Source organism: Arachis hypogaea, chromosome 7 (assembly GCF_003086295.3).
Source record: "Arachis hypogaea cultivar Tifrunner chromosome 7, arahy.Tifrunner.gnm2.J5K5, whole genome shotgun sequence".
NCBI lineage: Eukaryota > Viridiplantae > Streptophyta > Magnoliopsida > Fabales > Fabaceae > Arachis > Arachis hypogaea.
In genome coordinates, this window is record NC_092042.1 from 7,466,062 (window position 1) to 7,489,405 (window position 23,344).

At 34.8% G+C, this 23,344-nt stretch overlaps 1 non-coding gene across 1 annotated transcript; it reads left to right on the top strand.

Annotated features, from left to right (window-relative positions):
• The first annotated feature begins 967 nt into the window (after positions 1-967).
• LOC112703930 (uncharacterized) lies at positions 968-2,548 on the top strand. Its single transcript, XR_011863407.1, has 2 exons — positions 968-1,101; positions 2,131-2,548. It is a non-coding gene; the product is annotated as an uncharacterized protein (transcript).
• The last annotated feature ends 20,796 nt before the right edge of the window (positions 2,549-23,344 follow it).

Here is a 23,344-nt window from a genome sequence, read left to right on the forward strand (position 1 = left end):
AATTACGAATGAGTTGATTGCGATGGAATGAGTTGACTGCAATGAGATCCTAACAAGGCACTATAATCATTATTTAAAAATACTCGTAATCACAAATTAAATATGGCTAACTTAGGCAAAAATGTTTAAAACGTCTTTAAATAAAGATGTTTAATATTGTTCATTGAATAGATTGTCATGTATTAGATTTTTGACATGTGACATATATTAAAAATGTTATCACTATTAAAAAGTGCTGTTATATTTTTAAAATCATTACTTTAGTTTTGATACTAATTTTTTAATTTGTTTAAAATTCAAATTTTTAACAAAAGTTTTATTAGAGAATTATTTTATTATTTTATTATTTTTATAGATTTTATGATATTATTTTTTTGCTTTTATTTTACTTCCACTTTTTACGAATTTAATAATTTTTTACGAGTTAATTTTTTATTTATAATTTTTTTAATTCTCTATTTTTTTTAATGATTTTATTTGAAGATCTATATTTAATTCTACCAATTTTTATTGCTAATTTTTCTATTTTTAGTATAACAATTATTTTTATTCATTTTTAAATTTTTTAAATAAAATTCATTGTAGAATTGAAATTTTAAAAAATATATATATTTTGTATTTAATTAAGAAATTAAGTATCATTTAATTTATTATTAATTAGAATTCTTGGTCTATTTGTTTGGATAATTTAATTATTATTTTTTTTACCTTCTAATTTGCTTGTTGATTTAATTTTATTTATAATTTACGTTTTTATTATTAACTCACATTTTTTAAAGCACGTTTTTATTTTTTTAATTTTAGCCAAATAAATAATTAAAAAAAGTTATTTTTGTCATCTTTATATGGATGAAACATTAAATTCAGTAGTAGTTTATTATTTTATTTACCCACCCTTCTTTATATTGTAACCTCTATATAAATCACTCTAGTCCTGCCAAATAGTCCATCGCTATCTATTATTTGACATCATTTGTTACTGGTTTGTGTTACCTCAAAAGATGACTTCCAAAATTATTTTACTCGTGCTAAGCCTCTTTGTCCTAGTTGTTCTTATTTCTGCCAGGGACATTCAAGAATCTTCTTCTAATTCAAAAGCAGGTCGATTTATGTATTACTTTCTATCCTAACCCTACCTGTTATCATTATTGAACAATAATAATGGTAGATTTAACTTTCATATATTATTAGTATAAAATTTCTTTACGCATATAATTAATTATATATTGTTATATAAATAAAAATAATTAATTTTTAAATTTATTATTTATAAAGTCATGTAAAATATATGAATTTTATTAGATGATTATATAAAATTATTTATACTAATATTTGAATATATTATTTAAAATTATCTAAAAATATAAATTTAATTGAATAATGATATAAAACTATTTACATTGATTTTTAAATTCGTTACATAAAAAGATATTTAAATGCATAAATCTAACCAGATAATTATGTAAAATTATTTATAATATCAATAGATTAAAATTAAAGTCAACCATGATACACGAAAGCGATTTCTCCTTGTTAATGATGGACTTTTGTTATTTGGATTATTATACTAGCTATTTCAATATTTTCTGAATATATATATATATATATATATATATATATATATATATATATATGGAATTGTATGTCTTAATAAATGATAGAGTAAAGCGCACATTAATTTCTGATTTTTTTATCTGTCGATATTTAAGTTTTTGAAAATTTAAAAATATATTTAAATTTTTGATTTTTTAAAAATTTGGAGATATCGATTTTTAGATTTAATTTGTTCCACCATTTTAAAAATTCTATCACGTGTATCTGTATTAATTAGATCAGTACAACGAAAGTTATATTTAATTTTTTTTGTTGGGTCTAGTAGATCCAAGTAAACATAAGAGATTGATATGTTCAAATTTTAAAAAAGTCAAAAATTTAAATGTATTTTTAAACTTTTGAGAACTTAAATATTTATAAATCAAAAAGTCAATCATCTATTTATCTTTTTCTCCAAATAATAAAAAAAATGTTACATATATTATTGATACGTTAATAATAATTTCAAAAAAAAAAAGAAACATGATAACACACATCATCTAATTTTTCATTTAATTATTCAAATAATGTATGCAGGTGTTATGAATGGACAAACCAATAGTGGTTTAGATCAATATGGCGGGTGGGGATGGGGAGGATGGGAATGGAGATGGGAATGGGGAGGAGAAGCACCAAGTGGTGGCTCGGGTGGGGCTGCTCCTCCTCCTTTGGGTGGCGTGCCAGGTGGTCCCCTAGGAGGTGGCACCATTGGAGAAGCACCAAGTGGTGGCTACGGTGGTGGTCCTCCTTTGAACCGCCACATCTAAGAATTTTTTCTATTACAGAGACAATCCAAAATCAATATTGATTGTGTTAAAATAAGGCATACATGAGGTACAATAATATATGGAAGCGGTGGATATATATTTATTTACATTGTATTATTTTATCTACCCTTGAATATATAACTTTTTTATATTGAATAATTTTATTGCCAAGTTTAAATTTGTGATTATTATCTCATGCTTATTGATTAATTTCTTTTTTTTTTCCGGTTGACTTTATTTTTCTTTTATTTTTTTTATTTATCCAAACGGTATCCTCCAATCCAACAGGTTAAGGACTAATCCGTCACGGATTTGAACTCCATTTAAGGGTTTTCCGCTGGCCAATAAATTATTACATACAAAATACAAGATCTATTCGATCTATGATGCGTGTGCTAATTAAAAGACTGACGATGAAAGCCCAAAACTAAGGCTTTTTCTTTTTCAATAAATAAATAAATAGATAAACGATTGACTCTTAAAAGAGAGTAATATAGAGCAAGTTAAAATACTTATTATTCCAATCTGAATACCAAACTCAAAGTTTAAATATTCAAAATATTTGACAAAGCTAAAGTTAATTGTATTTGGTTTAGATATATTTTTTGCTTAAATCAAACCAATCTGATCCGTTTATATCTTTAGATGAATGAGGAATCAAAAATATTTATTTTAAAGTTAATTAAATAATAAATATAATTTAACTATATATATAAGAAAAAGTATAGATAATTAATAATATTTTTAAAAAATGTGTGAACAATGTGAATTAATAGAATTAAAAGAGTAAATTAATTTTAAATTTAATTAATAACATTAAATTAAAATATAATATATTTTTATTTAATTGATAATTATTCATATTATTCAAGATAGTGATTGTTTCTTAGAATATTTGGCCCATTTTACAAAGCGGAAACAGGTCTATCATAAGAGCATGATCCGAAATGATAGTAAGTGAGAAATGAGATAAAAATTCATTTTTCAGAGCCTATAAATAAAATCGATCATTCGTATTTTGAACTTAGATTTAGAATATCTACTTAATATACTAAAATTGAGTTTTCTCCCAACTAATAAGGATGACGTGTTGATTTTTCGTGAGTCCGTTTTTCTTCCAAAACGAATGAAATTTTTTATCTATTCTAAATTATTTTATAAAAAATATCTTTATTATAATTATATTATTATATTATAGTTAATATTTAATGAATAATATATAATTATACTAATTTAGAAACATATCTTCATTATAATTATATCAAATCAATATTTAATACATTATTAAACTACTTATCAATTATAATGCGTAATTACTGTAGATAATAAAAAATTACCTTAATAATAAGTAATTTACATATTTATTTTTGTTTTACTAAGGTATATAAATAGTATTTTTCTGTAGTACATGAATCTAAATTTGAGAGTCAGTTCATAATTTTATATTTAGTATTTTTTTACTACTTCATAGAATAAGAATGTAGTTTTCGTTTTTTATTGAAGTTGATCATTTTAAGGTACAATTTATAATTTTTTATAATATTTTTCATATACTCATTCTATTATATTATTCTTTTAAAAATTTATTAATTGTTGTTACTCTAAGTTATTCTTATCGTCTAATGTTCCAGTTCGATTATCTTTTACCACAATCGTTTACAATGCATCACATCCACGAAATATCTCATCGAGTTGTCTTCACTGATTCAAGTTCCAACTACATGGATGTAAGCGTTCAAAGAAGGGGAAATAATCTCTACTCACCTATTATGACCAATCTAATGAAATGTGGTTAAAGTTAGCTTTCTTGGGAGGAGCTCGATTTTTTATTGAGAAATTTCATCCACGAAATTTTATAGGGCAAGTTCAAGTTCCATCCCCTCCATGCTTTTTACGTCTGCCCGAAAATCTTCAAAGTGGAGCACATAATGAGATTGAATTCTCTCAATTTAAGTTCATTTTTGCTAAATTCGTGACAAACTCGGATATGCAATTTCAACGATTGGTAATATATTTAAATTTTCTTATTTTAAATTGTTCATTATTAGAATAATTTTATAACATATTGTAATTTTTTTCAGAAATTACCGGCTTTCTTTTGCATGCATGCAATGCCATTGAGAGGAATAAGGGTTAGTTTGGTTTTTCGGTGTGGCAATTCTATACATTGTCGCATTGCATGAATAGCGGATCATGAAGCTTATTTAACAAGAGGATGGTTTGAATTTGCACGAATTCTAAATGTTGATATTTACGATGTTATTTCAGTTGGTTATCGTTACAAGAATGACTCTATATTATACGTGACTAAGAACTAGAATAGATTCAATATTGTTTAAGTAATTTAGTTTTAATATTAGTATTTGATTAAATTATAATTAGAAAATTTTAAATTATTGCCTCAATTTATATATTATGAGTATTTTTTGTGGATGTACTATTTTTAAATAATTTAATAATTAATAAAATGAAGTAGTGCCATATATATTATTTAAGTTTATTTTTATCCTTTATTTCTTTATTTGTATTTTCATTATATTTGACAAAAAATCTCTACCTAAACATATAGTTTCATTGACCTAAGCACAATTTAATTGCCAATAAAAACTGATTTTATCTATAAAAAATAACGAAACATGTATCTTTTGATATTATATTAATATAGTAAGTAGACATTATGATATAATAATATCTTTAATTGTATTATAATTAACTCATAAATAATATATGATTATATTATTTTAGGAAATTTTTTATTATAATTATATCAAATTAATATTTAATTATGATAAAATATGTTAATTATAATTATATCATAAAATTATAATAATTAAGATGGTTATGTTATATATTATAATTATTTATGTAAGTAAATAAACTAGAAAACAATCAAATCAAATCATGACGATAAATAAATAATATAGAATAATATTATACATTTAATTGCATTATAATTAGCTCATGAATAATGTATGATTATATTATTTTAGAAAAATATTTTTATTATAATTATATCAAATTAATATTTAATATATTATTTAAATTTATTTTTTAGATAACAATAATATTATATATATTTATATATAACTTTTTTTAAACTCATTTTTACAAATATTGGCATATAATTAATATAGATAACATATATACTTAATAAATATCTTTATTAAATTAATTATAACAATTAATACAAGATAATCTCATAAGTATAACCTAATTATAGTAAGAATTTTTATAAAAATAATTGACTACTAATTTGAATATAATTGATATAGTTAAATTGATACAACCGATAAGATTGAGAATATGTAGTAATTATAGCAATTATTATATCAATTATAATAATAATTCACGTGACTTCATATACAGTAATTTTTAAATTATAATTGTCACATAATTATACTTAAATATTATTTAATTTTAGATGTTTTATAGGTAATATTCATTATCACATAAATTATCATCATTACTCAATAATAATAATAATAATAATAATAATAATAATAATAATAATAATAATAATAATAATTTTGAATTTATATAATTAATATAATTGATATAGTTCTAATTCTCATTCGTATGTAATAATTTTATTAGTATGTATTCACAGTTTTAATCAATATATAATAATAATATTATATGGACATAAAATTAATTAGTTAACAAATTAAATTTAGCTTATGAATTTTTATTTTCTACTCAAATTTTTAATCATTAGTGATTTTATTTTTTATATTTACAGTAAATTTTGACTATAAAAAATAGTTTTGATTGTTTCTTATTTTATTTATTTACAATCATAATTAAATTTGATATAATTATAGTAATATAAAGCTGCTTCATATATAGAAATAATATTATAAAAAATATTATTGCACGATTGTAGAATAAAAAATAATCATATATATAAAACGAAATAATTATAACAAAAAAATTAATACATGTGATTTAAATGTTTTTAATAGCCGGTAACATGGAGTTTAATAAAATATAATTCATATATTTTTTATTTATATATATGTATATAATTATATATATATATATATATAGAATTATTTAACAAAATTAATATATACGTATATATAAATAAAAAATTATTATAATTTCTGAAAATTATACATGAATTTTTTTCTCAAATAAATTTATTTTAATTATATTACAATTAGCTCATGAATAGTTCATGATTATATTAATTTAAGAAAATATCTTCATTATAATTATATCAAATTAATATTTAATGCATTATTAAACTACTTATAATCATCGATATTTTTAATCATTCTAATTATATCAATTGATATAGTTCTAATTCTCATTCAAGTGCAATAATTTTATTAAGAGATAATTGATGCACACATTAATAATAATAATAATAATAATAATAATAATAATAAATTCTACACAGTACATGCATTATATTTTAAAAAGGTAAAATATATTTTAAAAAATTAGAGTATTAGTAATCAATTATGATTAATATCAATATCAATAATTAATTTTTATAATTATTTTTTGTACTACTAAAGGCTACATATAGTGTTTTTCTTTTTTGTAGAATAAAAAAGGTTGTGATTCATAACATTTTTGTAAAGTTATATCGTATGGACACAAGATTAATTAGATAACAAATTGAATTTTAATTAATATGTTTTATTTTCTGCTCATATTTTTTCATCAATTATTTTACTTTTTATATTTACAGTAATATTGAATGTAAAAAAAATAATATTGAATATTATCTATTTTATTTATGTAGATTCATAATGAAATTTGATATAATTATAGCAAGTATCTAGGATTAATAATAACATGATAGTATAATTTTAAGTTGTATAACATAAAAAAAATGTAGCAATTTATGTATGCTTCCTATATAGCAATAATATTATATATATTTATATATCTCCTCTTTTAGCTCTTTCCTAAAAATATTGGCATATAATTAATGTCGATAACATATATATTGAGTAAGTATCTCCATTGAAAATATTTGTTAACTATTACCGTGTATAATTAGTGTGTGTGTGTATATATATATAAGGATTAATAGTGAATTGTTACAATTATTTATCAGGGCAATTTACCCAAATAAATAAAATAGGTGAAAGCTTTACTCAAATACACAAAATAGATATTCCTTACCTGATTGTACAATTTGACACTTCTATGTAAACCGTGGGAAGCTACCACGGTTTATAATTTTAACATAAACCGTGGCAACCTACCACGGATTATGAATTGTGTGGTTTGTGTGTAAACCGTGGCAAGCTCCCATGGTTTATGAAGGGAGAATGCGAAGCATAAACCTTCGCAAGCTCCCACAGTTTATGAAGGAGAAAATTTGATCGTAAACCATTGTAGGTTACAACGGTTTAAGAACACCGAAATTCTATATATATGTGGGTGACATTTTACTTGCACAAGAGATCATTCTCACAATGGCAAGTGAGGAGGAGAGTGTTCTTGCCTTAGTGCATTGCTATGGGAAAATTAAAAAAAGCAAAAGCTATGGTGTGAAGTTCACAGACAAAGAACCATTGAGTGTGTTCATCAGTTCGTTAAGCACTTTGTCAGATCTAAAGAACAGCATCTTGCAGAAGCTTGGCATCTTTGGTACGAAGTGGGTGAAGAAGCTATTCTACAAGATTCCCATCACAGTTGTCTCGACGGGTGTTCAGTATGATACCTTTGTGCCAGCGGCTGATGAAGATATTAGGGTTCTGTTCCATTGTGTTAGGAGTTTTCCAAAGATCCGAATTCACGAGTTGTTTGCGAAGTTAGAGGTTGGTGTCGATAATTCTGGGGCATCAGCTCCATTTTATAGCTCGACTGCCGCGGGAGGTGCATCTAGTTCAATGCCTGCGGTCAGACCGTATCTTCCGCCGGTGGGTTCCCCTACGTTCGCGGCTGATTTAGAGCGAACGGTGGTTGTTGGTTCTGTACAGTTGGAGAATGAAGGAATCTTTGAGCAGCCTGATGTCGTGGGCACCGGTGGTTGCCAGTTACCTTATATGGAAGGCTTTGGTGAACCTGATAGAGTAGAGAATACAATGTGTGACGATGACTCTGACCAGGAGCCTGTCGATATCATCGGGGACAACGACGACGACACAGGTGCCAATCCACATGCGCATCATGGGCCTTCAAGTTCTGCTTCTCAACAGTACCCTCCACACTTCTCCACACTAAACTTGGAGGTTCTTGGTCAACAGGAGGATGATGGTAACACGGTCGGGGGCTCTTCTACAGAATTTCAGATTGGGCAATCTTTCCAGAATAAAGATGAGGCTGTGCTGAGTGTGAAGGACTATAGCATCCAGCGAGGTGTTGAGTACAGAGTCATTGAATCAGATCATCTGAAGTATCATGGAAAATGCAAACAATTCGGCAAGGGTTGTACTTGGTTGATTCGCGTTGCGCTGCGTGCACGAAAGGGCACTTGAGAGGTTAGGAGGTACAACGGGCCACACACATGCTTGGAAACCTCTATTTTCAGTGATCACCGTCAGCTGGATTACCACGTTATCTGTGCAAAGATTCTTCCGTTGGTTAGGGTATATGCTGCAGTTACGGTAAAGGTACTGCAACAAGCTACAGAAGTCGATTATGGTTTCAGGCCTAGTTACAGGAAGGTTTGGATGGCGAAGCAGAAGGCAGTGGCACAAATATATGGAGATTGGGAAGAGTCGTACGTGGAGTTGCCACGTTGGATGCTAGGAGTACAGTCAACAATGGCCGAAACAATAATCGTGTTGAAGACCTCTCCTGTTCGGCTTCGTGGTGAGGTTGATGAGTCGACGGTGTACTTTCACCGATTATTCTGGACATTCCCACCCTGTATCGAGGCATTCCATCATTGCAAGCCCCTCGTCAGTATTGACGGTACCCACTTGTATAGCAAGTATGGAGGGACACTGCTGTTGGCGATAGCGCAGGATGGGAACTCCAACATCCTCCCCATTGCATTCGCCCTTGTGGAAGGAGAAAATGCAGAGTCGTGGTCATTCTTCTTGTCCAACCTACGAGAGCATGTGACTCCTCAGGAGGGTATCCTTGTAATCTCTAACATGCATAACGGGATCATGGCAGTGCTTGAGGCACCTGAGACTGGGTGGCTGCCTCCACGTGCTTTCCGAGCGTACTGTATTCGGCATGTGGCAGCGAATTTTGCCCTAACTTTCAAAGGTAAAGATTCAAGGAGGATGTTAGTGAATGCTGCCTACGCAAAGACTGAAGCAGAATTTTATTACTGGTTTGACATCATGCGGACTGAGAATCCAGCAATGTGTGAATGGGCCAATCGGATGGAGTACGACAAATGGACCCAACATGAGAATAGTGGTAGACGGTTTGGGCACATGACAACCAACATCAGTGAATGTGTGAACTCGGTGCTAAAGGGAACTCGAAACCTCCCGGTCACATCGTTGGTTCAGTCAACTTACGGGAGGCTTACTCAGCTTTTTGTGGTACGGGGACAAACAGCAGAGGCACAACTCGGATCTGGTAATGAATTTTGCCAAGCATTGGCCAAGGCAATTGATCGGAATCTAAGAGACTCAAGGTGCTTCACTGTCACGTTATACGACAGGCATCAATCGAAGTACACCATGGCCGAGACAACACCAACCGGGCGCTTCTCGCTGGGTAGCTATAGAGTTTCCCTTAAAGATTACAGATGCGACTGTGGCCACTTTCAGGCGCTGCATTATCCTTGTTGCCACGTCATTTCATGTTGTGCCTACTCCCGCCTTAATTGGGCGTCATATGTTCACGAGGTCTATCGTATGAGTGAAGTTTTCAACGTTTACAAGTAGGGTTTTGTTCCGCCTATCCCGAAAGGCCTATGGCCTCCATATGCTGGGCCAACCATCATTCCTGATCCTAACATGAGGCGTGCAAAGGAAGGTCGTCCAAGGGCAACCAGGATCCGTGGTAGTATGGATCAGTCTCTGGAGAACCAGCCGAAGCGCTGTGGGCTATGCCGTCAGGCTGGGCATACGCGGAGGAACTGTGACCAGCGAAGACATACTACCGGGGGGATGCGTAGATCTCATTACCTTGTTGTTTTAGTTGTTTTATTAACTGTTCAGTTGAGTTATGTATGGTTGGTTAAGTCTATGAATGTCACCATGTTGATTTTCTGCATTAATTTCATATGAATAAAATCCGTTTATTTTAGATGTTTGATTGCATCAATGTAGTATCATTTAGACTGCGCATGATAACTGTGACGGAAATAATGTATATCATAGAATCTCAAACCGCTTAAACTATCAAATACATAGCAGATAACATATCATTTAGACTGCACACTGTGATCAAATTTTCTCCTTCATAAACCGTGGGAGCTTGCCACGGTTTATGCTTCGCATTCTCCCTTCATAAACCGTGGGAGCTTGCCACGGTTTACACACAAACCACAAAATTCATAATCCGTGGTAGGTTGCCACAGTTTATGTTAAAATTATAAACCGTGGTAGCTTTCCATGGTTTACATAGAAGTGTCAAATTGCACAATCAGGTAAGGAATATCTATTTTGTGTATTTGAGTAAAGCCTTCACCTATTTTATTTATTTAGGTAAATTGCCCTATTTATCATTTAGAAAATTCGTACCTCAGACATAGAACTTCTTCTGTTTATTATTTTTCATACTTAAAGGATACTAACTACGATTCTATCAACAGTATTACCTATGATAGATTATGTAATGAAAAAGTTTAAAAAATAAAGGCAAGAATTATAAGGTTATGAAAAATCTCATACAAATTTGACAAGAACAACACGACTTACATAGAAATGGTTCTTATGGATGATAAGGTAAGTTGATTATTTTTCATGATTCTTTCAAGTGAAGTTAGGTCCATTTTATAAATATTTTTTGTTTATATTTTAAGTTTATTTGATAAATAAACCCTTGCACGAATTAAAGACAGTGCAATTTTATAAATTTATAAGTGCGTGCTAATAACCTTTATATTTAATTTGTTTTAGAGTGTGATAATAGCCAATATGTTTGTTGGTAGATTTAACTATTACTATATTATTTATGATCATATTCAGTATATATGTCTAATTTATTGAAGAAAGTATATTATTAAAATCGATTAATAACTATTTTAGAGTTAATCCAATTAATACTAAATTAAAAAAAACAAACGATGCATAACATATTAATTTTTTATTAATCAAATTATTATAATTTAAATTAATTTTAAAAAATAATTTAAAATTATAATTTTAATCTTATCACATGCATGGCACGGGTAATTACACTTGTATAGTTATATACATCAGGTGTTTGAGTGAGTTTTTTTTCGATAGGGGAGTTGTTCTCTCTTTACAGGAGAGTACCACTTTAAGGTTACTCCAACACGGAGAAGCTTTAGTAGAAAGCCAGTTCATACGTTTTCATATTTATAATAAACACACTCAAACTTGATAACTGGTGCACGAAATTGCAATCACACTTTTGCAATCCCGCACAACTAACCAGCAAGTGTACTGGGTCGTCCAAGTAATACCTTGCGTGAGCAAGGGTCGATCCCACAGAGATTGTCGGCTTGAAGCAAGCTATGGTTATCTTGTAGATCTTAGTCAGGATATCAGAAATTATCAGGATTGATTGTGAAAAGCAAAAGAACATGAAATGATTACTTGTTTTGCAGTAATGGAGAATAGGTTGAGGTTTGGAGATGCTCCATCTTCTGAATCTCTGCTTTCCTACTGTCTTCTTCTTCAGTCACGCAAGTCTCCTTCCATGGCAAGCTGTATGTAGGGTTTCACCGTTGTCAATGGCTACCTCCCATCCTCTCATTGGAACGATTCCTAATGCCCTGTCACGGCACGGCATTCCATCTGTCGGTTCTCAATCAGGCCGGAATAGAATCCAGTGATTCTTTTGCGTCTGTCACTAACGCCCCGCCTTCAGGAGATTGAAGCACGTCACAGTCATTCAATCATTGAATCCTACTCAGAATACCACAGACAAGGTTTAGACCTTCCGGATTCTCTTGAATGCCGCCATCAGTCTAGCTTATACCACGAAGATTCCGATTAAAGAACCCAAGAGATAACTACTTAATCTAAGGTAGAACGGAGGTGGTTGTCAGTCACACGTTCATGGTTGAGAATGATGATGATTGTCACGGATCATCACATTCATCCGGATTAAGAACAAGTATTATCTTGGAATGGAAGCAAGCATGATTGAATGAGAAACAGTAGTAATTGCATTAATCCATCAAGACACAGCAGAGCTCCTCACCCCCAACCATGGGGTTTAGAGACTCATGCTATGGAAGAAAACGTGTAAAATGTCATAAGGTCATCAAAAGGTTGCATCCGGTACTGATACAATGTCAAAAGATCCTATAAATAGTAAACTAGTGTCCTAAGGTTTACAGAAATGAGTAAATGACAGAAAAATCCACTTCCGGGCCCACTTGGTGTGTGCTTGGGCTGAGCAATGAAGGAATTTCGTGTAGAGACCTTTTCTGGAGTTAAACGCCAGTTCTCATGCCAGTTTGGGCGTTTAACTCCAAATTTTATGCCAGTTCCGGCGTTTAACGCTGGAATTTCTGTAGGTGACTTTGAGCGCCGGTTTGGGCCATCAAATCTTGGGCAAAGTATGGACTATTATATATTGCTGGAAAGCCCAGGATGTCTACTTTCCAACGCCGTTGAGAGCGCGCCAATTGGGCTTCTGTAGCGTCAGAAAATCCGCTTCGAGTGCAGGGAGGTCAGAATCCAACAGCATCTGCAGTCCTTTTTGGTCTCGGAATCAGATTTTTGCTCAGGACCCTCAATTTCAGCCAGAAAATACCTGAAATCACAGAAAAACACACAAACTCATAGTAAAGTCCAGAAAAGTGAATTTTAACTAAAAACTAATAAAAATATACTAAAAACTAACTAAATCATACTAAAAACATACTTAAAACAATGCCAAAAAGCATACAAATTATCCGCTCATCACAACACCAAACTTAAATTGTTGCTTGTCCCCAAGCAACTGAAAATAAAAATAGGATAAAAAGAAGAGAATATACTATAGACTCCAAAATATCAAGGAAACATAGCTCCAATTAGATGAGCGGGACTAGTAGCTTTTTGCCTCCGAACAGTTTTGGCATCTCACTCTATCCCTTGAAGTTCAGAATGATTGGCATCTATAAGAACTCAGGACTCATATAGTGTTATTGATTCTCCTAGTTAAGCATAATGATTCTTGAACATAGCCAGTGTATGAGTCTTGGCTGTGGCCCAAAGCACTCTGTCTTCCAGTATTACCACCGGATACATACATGCCACAGACACATAATTGGGTGAACATTTTCAGATTGTGACTCAGCTTTGCTAAAGTCCCCAATTAGAGGTGTCCAAGGTTCTTAAGCACACTCTTGTTGCCTTGGATCACAACTTTATTTCTTTTCTTTTTCTTTTTTTTTTTCGAAATTTTTTTTTGTATCCACTGCTTTTTCTTGCTTCAAGAATCAATCTAATGATTTTTAGATCCTCAATAACAGTTCTCTTTCTCCTCATTCTTTCAAGAGCCAACAATTTTTTTAACATTCTCAAAACAACAAATTCAAGAGACATATGCACTGTTCAAGCATTCATTCAGAAAGCAAAAAGTATTGTCACCACATCAAGCTAATTCAACTAGTTTCAATGATAAATTTTGAAATCCTGTACTTCTTGTTCTTTTGTGATTAAAGCATTTTTCATTTAAGAGAGGTGATGGATTCATAGGACATTCATATCTTTAAGGCATAAAATTTTTAATTTTATTAATTATGGATTAAAACAAGGCTCAAAAAATAGATATAGGATGAAACTAAAAATAAAAATAGAAAACAAAACAAAGGAAAAAAAACGCAAACATAGGCTCCTAATGATAGAGGTTTTCACAGAGTTATGACTCAACAACCTTGATTTTGAGAAGTAGATGCTCCCTCAGCTTGAGAGGAGAACTTTTGGCGTTTCAATTCTTGGATTTCACGCCCCTGCTTCTCTTGCTCCTTTAGCAATTTGCAGAGCATGCAGTTCTGATTCTGCTGTTCTTCCTTCAGTTGCTCCATAGTCTCTTGCAGCTTGTTAATAGATGCTTCTAGGCTGGACCAGTAGTCAATTCTTGGGAATTTAGGGAGGAATTCCTGCGCCCTCCTCTTGATGGAGTTGTCTTGCACTTGTCCTTCCATTGACTTCTTGGTGATTGGGTGTTCAATGGGTATAAACTCATCTACTCCCATCTTCACCCCAGCCTCTTTACAGAGCAAGGAAATCAAGCTTGGGTAGGCCAATTTGGCTTCAGTGGAATTCTTATTTGCAATTGTGTAAATCTCACAAGCAATCACATGATGAACCTCCACTTCTTTTCCAAGCATAATGCAATGAATCATCACTGCTCTCTTGATGGTGACCTCAGAACGGTTGCTAGTGGGCAATATGGAACGCCCAATAAAGTCTAGCCAACCTCTTGCAATTGGCTTGAGGTCTCCCCTCTTGAGTTGGTTTGGGACACCCTTTGAATTGGTTATCCACTTAGTTCCAGGGAGGCAAATGTCCTCTAGAACTTGATCCAACCCTTTATCTACTCTCACCATCCTCCTATTGAAGGAGTCAGGATCATCTTGTAGTTGAGGTAGTTTGAAGATTTCTCTTATTTTGTCCAGATGAAAGTACATAACTTTCCCTCTGACCATGGTTCTGTAGGTATGGTAAGCAGTTCCAGTCATTCTCTGCTTATCTGTCAACCACAGATTAGAGTAGAATTCCTGAACCATGTTCCTTCCAACCTTTATTTCAGGATTGGTCAGAACTTCCCATCCTCTGTTTCGAATTTGCTCTTGGATCTCCGGATATTCATCTTCTTTCAGATCAAATTTGACTTCCGGGATCACTGACCTCAGACCCATTATTTTGTGATAATGGTCTTCATGTTCTTTGGTTAAGAACTTCTCTTGATTCCAAAGATTCTTTGGATTAGTCTCTTTCTTTCCTCTTGAGTTAGTTTGTTTTCCCTTGGGAGCCATGATCTTGATAGATCTTGGCTTAGTGATCACGGAAAAGCACACCAAACTTAGAGGTTTTGCTTGTCCTCAAGCAAAAAGAAAAGAAAGAAGAGAAGAGAGAGAGAGAGAGGAAGAGGAAATTCGAATGGTGTGAGGAATGAGGGGTGAGAAACGTTCATTTATAGAGTGGGGGGGGAGGAGAATTTCGAAAACAAAAGAGAGATTTGAAAGGAGATTTGAGAAGATATGGAAAGAAATTGAGAAAAGGGTGAGTTTTTGAAGAAGATTTGGGATTAATTTGAAATAGATTTGAAGAATGGTTTTGATTTGTGAAGATTTGAAAGTGAATGATGAAAGGTTGAAGTGCATTTATGTAGAAGAGTATGGGTAAAAAGAGGAAAATTTGAAAAAAATTGAGTTGAAAACAAAAGTGTGGTCCCCCCACCTTTCTGGCGTTAAACGCCCAGAATGGCACCCATTCTGGCGTTTAACGCCCATATGGCACCCCTTTTGGGCGTTTAACGCCCAGCCAGGTGCCCTGGCTGGCGTTAAACGCCAGAAAACCTTCCTCACTGGGCGTTTTTCTGAACGCCCAGTGATGCTGCACACCTGGCGTTAAACGCCCAGAATGGTGCCCATTCTGGCGTTTAACGCCCAAAATGGCACCATTCCTGGCGTTAAACGCCCAGAATGGTACCCATTCTGGCGTTTAACGCCCAAAATGCCCCTTACTGGCGTTTTTTCGCCAGTAAGCTCATTTTCTCTGCTTTTTGAGCTGAATCCTTCTGTAACTCTGTGAATTCCTTCATTTTTGATATTTGCCTCTGTAGGAACTAATCATATAACCTCCTAATGACTGGGTTGCCTCCCAGCAAGCGCTTCTTTATTGTCTTTAGCTGGACTTTCACTGAGAATCACTCAAGTCTCAGTTTTGAGCATTCCTGCTCAAAATTTCCTTCAAGATAGTGCTTGATTCTCTGTCCATTAACAATGAACTTCTTGTCAGAATCAATATCCTGAAGCTCAACATATCCATATGGTGACACTCCTGTAATCACATACGGACCCCTCCAACGGGATTTGAGTTTTCCTGGAAACAGTTTGAGCCTAGAGTTGAAGAGCAGAACTTTTTGTCCTGGCTCAAAGACTCTGGTTGACAACTTCTTGTCATGCCATTTCTTTGCCTTTTCCTTATAAATTTTTGCATTTTCAAAGGCATTGAGTCTGAACTCCTCTAGCTCATTTAGCTGGAGCAGTCTTTTTTCACCAGCTAACTGTGCATCCATGTTTAGGAATCTGGTTGCCCAGTAGGCTTTATGTTCCAGTTCCACAGGCAAATGGCAGGCCTTCCCATACACCAGTTGGTATGGAGAGGTTCCTATAGGTGTCTTGAATGCTGTTCTGTATGCCCACAGAGCATCATCCAAGCTCTTTGCTCAATCCTTTCTTCGGGCCATCACAGTCCGTTCCAGGATTCTCTTTAGCTCTCTGTTAGAGACCTCAGCTTGCCCATTTGTCTGTGGATGATACGGAGTTGCCACTTTATGGCTAATTCCATATCGAACCATAGCAAGGTGTAGCTGTTTATTGCAGAAATGAGTGCCCCCATCACTGATTAGCACTCTGGGAACGCCAAATCTGCTGAAAATGTTTTTCTGGAGGAATTTCAGTACGGTCTTAGTATCATTGGTGGGTGTAGCAATCGCTTCTACCCACTTAGATACATAGTCCACTGCCACCAGAATGTAAGTGTTTGAGTATGATGGTGGGAATGGCCCCATGAAGTCAATTCCCCATACATCAAACAACTCTATCTCTAATATCCCTTGTTGAGGCATGGCATATCCATGAGGCAGGTTACCAGCTCTTTGGCAACTGTCACAGTTACGCACAAACTCTCGGGAATCTTTATAGAGAGTAGGCCAGTAGAAGCCACATTGGAGGACTTTAGTGGCTGTTCGCTCACTTCCAAAATGTCCTCCATACTGTGATCCATGGCAGTGCCATAGGATCCTTTGTGCTTCTTCTCTGGGTACACACCTGCGGATCACTCCGTCAGCACATCTCTTAAAGAGATATGGTTCATCCCAGAGGTAGTACTTGGCATCTGAAATTAATTTCTTTCTCTGCATGTAACTGTACTCTTTGGGTATGAACCTCACGGCTTTAAAATTTGCAATATCTGCAAACCATGGAGCTTCCTGAATGGCAAATAGTTGCTCATCTGGGAAAGTCTCTGAGATCTCAGTAGAAGGGAGGGACGCCCCAGCTACTGGTTCTATTCGGGACAGATGATCTGCTACTTGGTTCTCTGTCCCTTTTCTGTCTCTTATTTCTATATCAAACTCTTGCAGAAGCAACACCCATCTGATGAGCCTGGGTTTTGAATCCTGCTTTGTGAGTAAGTATTTAAGAGCAGCATGGTCAGTGTACACAACCACTTTGGACCCCACTAGATAGGATCTAAACTTGTCAATGGCATAGACCACTGCAAGTAACTCTTTTTCTGTGGTTGTGTAGTTCTTCTGTGCGTCATTTAGAACACGGCTGGCATAGTAAATGACGTGCAGAAGCTTGTTATGCCTCTGTCCCAACACTGCACCAATGGCATGGTCACTGGCATCACACATTAGTTCAAATGGCAATGTCCAATCTGGTGCAGAGATGACTAGTGCTGTGACCAGCTTAGCTTTCAGGGTCTCAAACGCCTGCAGACACTGTGTGTCAAACACAAATGGTGTGTCAGCAGCTAACAGGTTACTCAGAGGTTTTGCAATTTTCGAAAAATCCTTTATAAACCTTCTGTAGAATCCTGCATGCCCCAGAAAGCTTCTGATTGCCTTAACATTGGCAGGTGGTGGTAATTTTTCAATTACCTCTACCTTTGCCTTATCCACCTCTATTCCCTTGCTTGAAATTTTGTGCCCAAGGACAATTCCTTCAGTCACCATAAAGTGACATTTCTCCCAGTTTAAAACCAGGTTAGTCTCTTGGCATCTTTTCAAGACAAGTGCTAGGTGATTAAGACAGGAGCTAAATGAGTCTCCATATACTGAAAAGTCATCCATGAAGACTTCCAGAAATTTCTCTACCATATCTGAGAAGATAGAGAGCATGCACCTCTGAAAGGTTGCAGGTGCATTGCACAGACCAAAAGGCATCCTTCTGTAGGCAAACACGCCAGAAGGGCAAGTGAATGCTGTTTTCTCTTGGTCCTGAGGATCTACTGCAATTTGGTTGTAGCCTGAATAGCCATCCAAAAAGCAGTAATAATCATGGCCAGCTAGTCTTTCTAGCATTTGGTCTATGAATGGTAAAGGAAAATGATCCTTTCTGGTGGCTGTATTGAGCCTTCTGTAGTCAATACACATGCGCCACCCTGTGACTGTCCTTGTAGGAACCAGTTCATTTTTTTCATTATGAACCACTGTCATGCCTCCCTTTTTGGGAACAACTTGGACAGGGCTCACCCAGGGGCTATCAGAAATAAGATAAATAATCCCAGCCTCTAGTAATTTAGTGACCTCTTTCTGCACCACCTCCTTCATGGCAGGATTTAGCCTCCTCTGTGGTTGGACCACTGGTTTGGCATTATCCTCCAACAGGATCTTGTGCATGCATCTAGCTGGGCTAATGCCCTTAAGATCACTTATGGACCACCCAAGAGCTGTCTTGTGTGTCCTTAGCACTTGAATCAGTGCTTCCTCTTCCTGTGGATTTAAAGCAGAGCTTATAATCACTGGAAAAGTGTCACCCTCTCCCAGAAATGCATATTTCAGGGATGATGGTAGTGGTTTGAGTTCAGGCTTGGGAGGCTTATCCTCCTCCTGAGGAATTTTCGAAAATTCCTTTGCCTCCTCTAGTTCTTCTTGATCAGGTTGAGCATCTCTGAAGATGTTCTCAAGCTCTGATTCTAGGCTCTCAGCCATATTGATCTCTTCTACCAGAGAGTCAATGATGTCAGCGCCCATGCAGTCATTTGGTGTGTCTGGATGCTGCATAGCTTTTACAGCATTCAACTTGAACTCATCCTCATTGACCCTCAAAGTTACTTCCCCTTTTTGTACATCAATGAGAGTTCGTCCAGTTGCTAGGAAGGGTCTTCCTAGAATGAGAGTTGCACTCTTGTGCTCCTCCATTTCCAGCACCACAAAGTCAGTTGGAAAGGCAAATGGCCCAACCTTGACAATCATGTCCTCAATTATGCCTGATGGGTATTTAATAGAGCCATCAGCAAGTTGGAGGCATATCCGGGTTGGTTTGACTTCTCCAGTCAACCCAAGCTTTCTGATAGTGGATGCAGGTATTAGATTGATGCTTGCTCCAAGATCACATAGGGCTGTCTTAGTGCAAGCACCTTCTAATGTGCATGGTATCATAAAGCTTCCTGGATCTTGAAGCTTTTCTGGTAAGCTCTTTAATATGACTGCACTGCATTCTTCAGTGAGAAACACTTTTTCAGTTTCTCTCCAATCCTTCTTATGACTTAAGATCTCTTTCATGAACTTAGCATAAGAAGGTATTTGCTCAAGTGCCTCTGCAAACGGAATCTTTATTTCAAGAGTCCTTAGATAGTCTGCAAAGCGGGCAAATTGCTTATCCTGTTCCGCTTGGCGGAGTTTTTGAGGATAAGGCATCTTGGCTTTATATTCTTCAAACTTAGATGCTGCAGGTTTATTCCTTACAGAAGTGGTTGAAGAAGCCTTGTTAGAGGGATTATTGTCAGCACTCTCAGGTGTCTGATCTTCCCTTGGCGTTTGAACGCCAGGAATGGGTGAAGTTTGGGTGTTAAACGCCAACTTCTCTCCCTTTTCTGGCGTTTGAACGCCAGAACTGGGCAAGGAATGGGCGTTTAACGCCAGCTTTCCTTCCCTTTCTGGCGTTTGAACGCCAATAGCATTCCTCTCTGGGCTCTTACTGTCCTCAGAGGGATTTTGAACAGTGGTGTGGTTGTCCTCTGTCAATTGTTCCTGGTTTGGCTTTTTACTCTTTTGAGCAGTGTTACTCAGGGTCTTCCCACTCCTCAATTGAACTGCTTGACATTCCTCTGTTATCTGTTTAGATATTTGCTGTTTTGCTTGATTTAACTGCAGTTCTATGCTCTTGTTAGCAACTTTAGTTTCATTGAGCATCTCTTTAAAATCTGCTAACTGTTCTGTCATCAGGAGCAATTGTTGATTAAGCTCAATTATCTGTTCTTGAGGACTAGGGTCAGTGGCTACTGTCATGACTTCCTCTTTTGGAGAGAACTCATTGCTAGAGTACAAATATTGGTTTCTAGCAACAGTGTCTATAAGCTCTTGAGCTTCTTCAATTGTCTTCCTCATGTGTATAGATCCACCAGCTGAGTGGTCTAAAGACATCTGAGCTTTTTCTGTAAGCCCATAGTAGAAAATGTCTAACTGTACCCACTCTGAAAACATTTCAGAGGGACATTTTCTTAACATACCTCTATACCTCTCCCAGGCATTATAAAGGGATTCATTATCCTCTTGTTTAAAGCCTTGGATGTCCAGCCTTAGCTGTGTCATCCTCTTTGGAGGGTAAAAATGATTCAGGAATTTGTCTGACAACTGTTTCCATGTCTTTATGCTTGCTGTAGGTTGGTTATTCAACCACCTCTTAGCTTGATCTTTCACAGCAAATGGAAACAGTAATAGTCTGTAGACATCCTGATCCACCTCTTTATCATGTACTGTGTCAGCAATTTGTAAAAACTGTGCCAGAAACTCAGTAGGTTCTTCCTGTGGAAGACCGGAATACTGGCAATTTTGCTGCACTATGATAATGAGTTGAGGATTTAGTTCAAAGCTGCTTGCTTTGATGGGAGGTGTACAGATGCTACTCCCATATGCAGCTGTAATGGGGTTAGCATATGACCCCAGAGTCCTTTTGGACTGATTGATCCCACTTAAGTCCATGATGGACAAAAGGGAAATGATAATGATTGCAAAGAGATAAATTTTGTTTTTTTTTTTTGAATAAACGAAAAAATAAAACAAAGGAAAATTAAAGTAAAAATTCGAAAATCAAAAAGAAAATAAAATCAAAGCAAATTGAAAACTGAATCAATTAGTTAATTAAAAAGATTTTGAAAACAGCAATTAGAAAGATATGATTGAAAAATTTTTATGAAAAAGATTTGATTTTTAAAAAGAGGAAAGAGAAAAACACAAAAAGACACCAAACTTAAAATTTTAGAAAATCAAACACAAAATTTTCGAAAATTTTTAAGGGAAAAACACAAAGAGGACACCAAACTTAGAATTTTTATGAATCAAAGAGGGACTAAGAACATGCAAAAATCGAAAATTAAAAGAAAAATAAAAGCATGCAATTGACACCAAACTTAGAATATGAAACTAGACTCAACTAAAAGACTCTAAACCAACAAAAATAAAACAGTCCTAATCTAAGCAACGAGATAAGCCGTCAGTTGTCCAAACTCAACAATCCCCGGCAACGGCGCCAAAAACTTGGTGCACGAAATTGCAATCACACTTTTGCAATCCCGCACAACTAACCAGCAAGTGTACTGGGTCGTCCAAGTAATACCTTGCGTGAGCAAGGGTCGATCCCACAGAGATTGTCGGCTTGAAGCAAGCTATGGTTATCTTGTAGATCTTAGTCAGGATATCAGAAATTATCAGGATTGATTGTGAAAAGCAAAAGAACATGAAATGATTACTTGTTTTGCAGTAATGGAGAATAGGTTGAGGTTTGGAGATGCTCCATCTTCTGAATCTCTGCTTTCCTACTGTCTTCTTCTTCAGTCACGCAAGTCTCCTTCCATGGCAAGCTGTATGTAGGGTTTCACCGTTGTCAATGGCTACCTCCCATCCTCTCATTGGAACGATTCCTAATGCCCTGTCACGGCACGGCATTCCATCTGTCGGTTCTCAATCAGGCCGGAATAGAATCCAGTGATTCTTTTGCGTCTGTCACTAACGCCCCGCCTTCAGGAGATTGAAGCACGTCACAGTCATTCAATCATTGAATCCTACTCAGAATACCACAGACAAGGTTTAGACCTTCCGGATTCTCTTGAATGCCGCCATCAGTCTAGCTTATACCACGAAGATTCCGATTAAAGAACCCAAGAGATAACTACTTAATCTAAGGTAGAACGGAGGTGGTTGTCAGTCACACGTTCATGGTTGAGAATGATGATGATTGTCACGGATCATCACATTCATCCGGATTAAGAACAAGTATTATCTTGGAATGGAAGCAAGCATGATTGAATGAGAAACAGTAGTAATTGCATTAATCCATCAAGACACAGCAGAGCTCCTCACCCCCAACCATGGGGTTTAGAGACTCATGCTATGGAAGAAAACGTGTAAAATGTCATAAGGTCATCAAAAGGTTGCATCCGGTACTGATACAATGTCAAAAGATCCTATAAATAGTAAACTAGTGTCCTAAGGTTTACAGAAATGAGTAAATGACAGAAAAATCCACTTCCGGGCCCACTTGGTGTGTGCTTGGGCTGAGCAATGAAGGAATTTCGTGTAGAGACCTTTTCTGGAGTTAAACGTCAGTTCTCATGCCAGTTTGGGCGTTTAACTCCAAATTTTATGCCAGTTCCGGCGTTTAACGCTGGAATTTCTGTAGGTGACTTTGAGCGCCGGTTTGGGCCATCAAATCTTGGGCAAAGTATGGACTATTATATATTGCTGGAAAGCCCAGGATGTCTACTTTCCAACGCCGTTGAGAGCGCGCCAATTGGGCTTTTGTAGCTTCAGAAAATCCGCTTCGAGTGCAGGGAGGTCAGAATCCAACAGCATCTGCAGTCCTTTTTGGTCTCGGAATCAGATTTTTGCTCAGGACCCTCAATTTCAGCCAGAAAATACCTGAAATCACAGAAAAACACACAAACTCATAGTAAAGTCCAGAAAAGTGAATTTTAACTAAAAACTAATAAAAATATACTAAAAACTAACTAAATCATACTAAAAACATACTT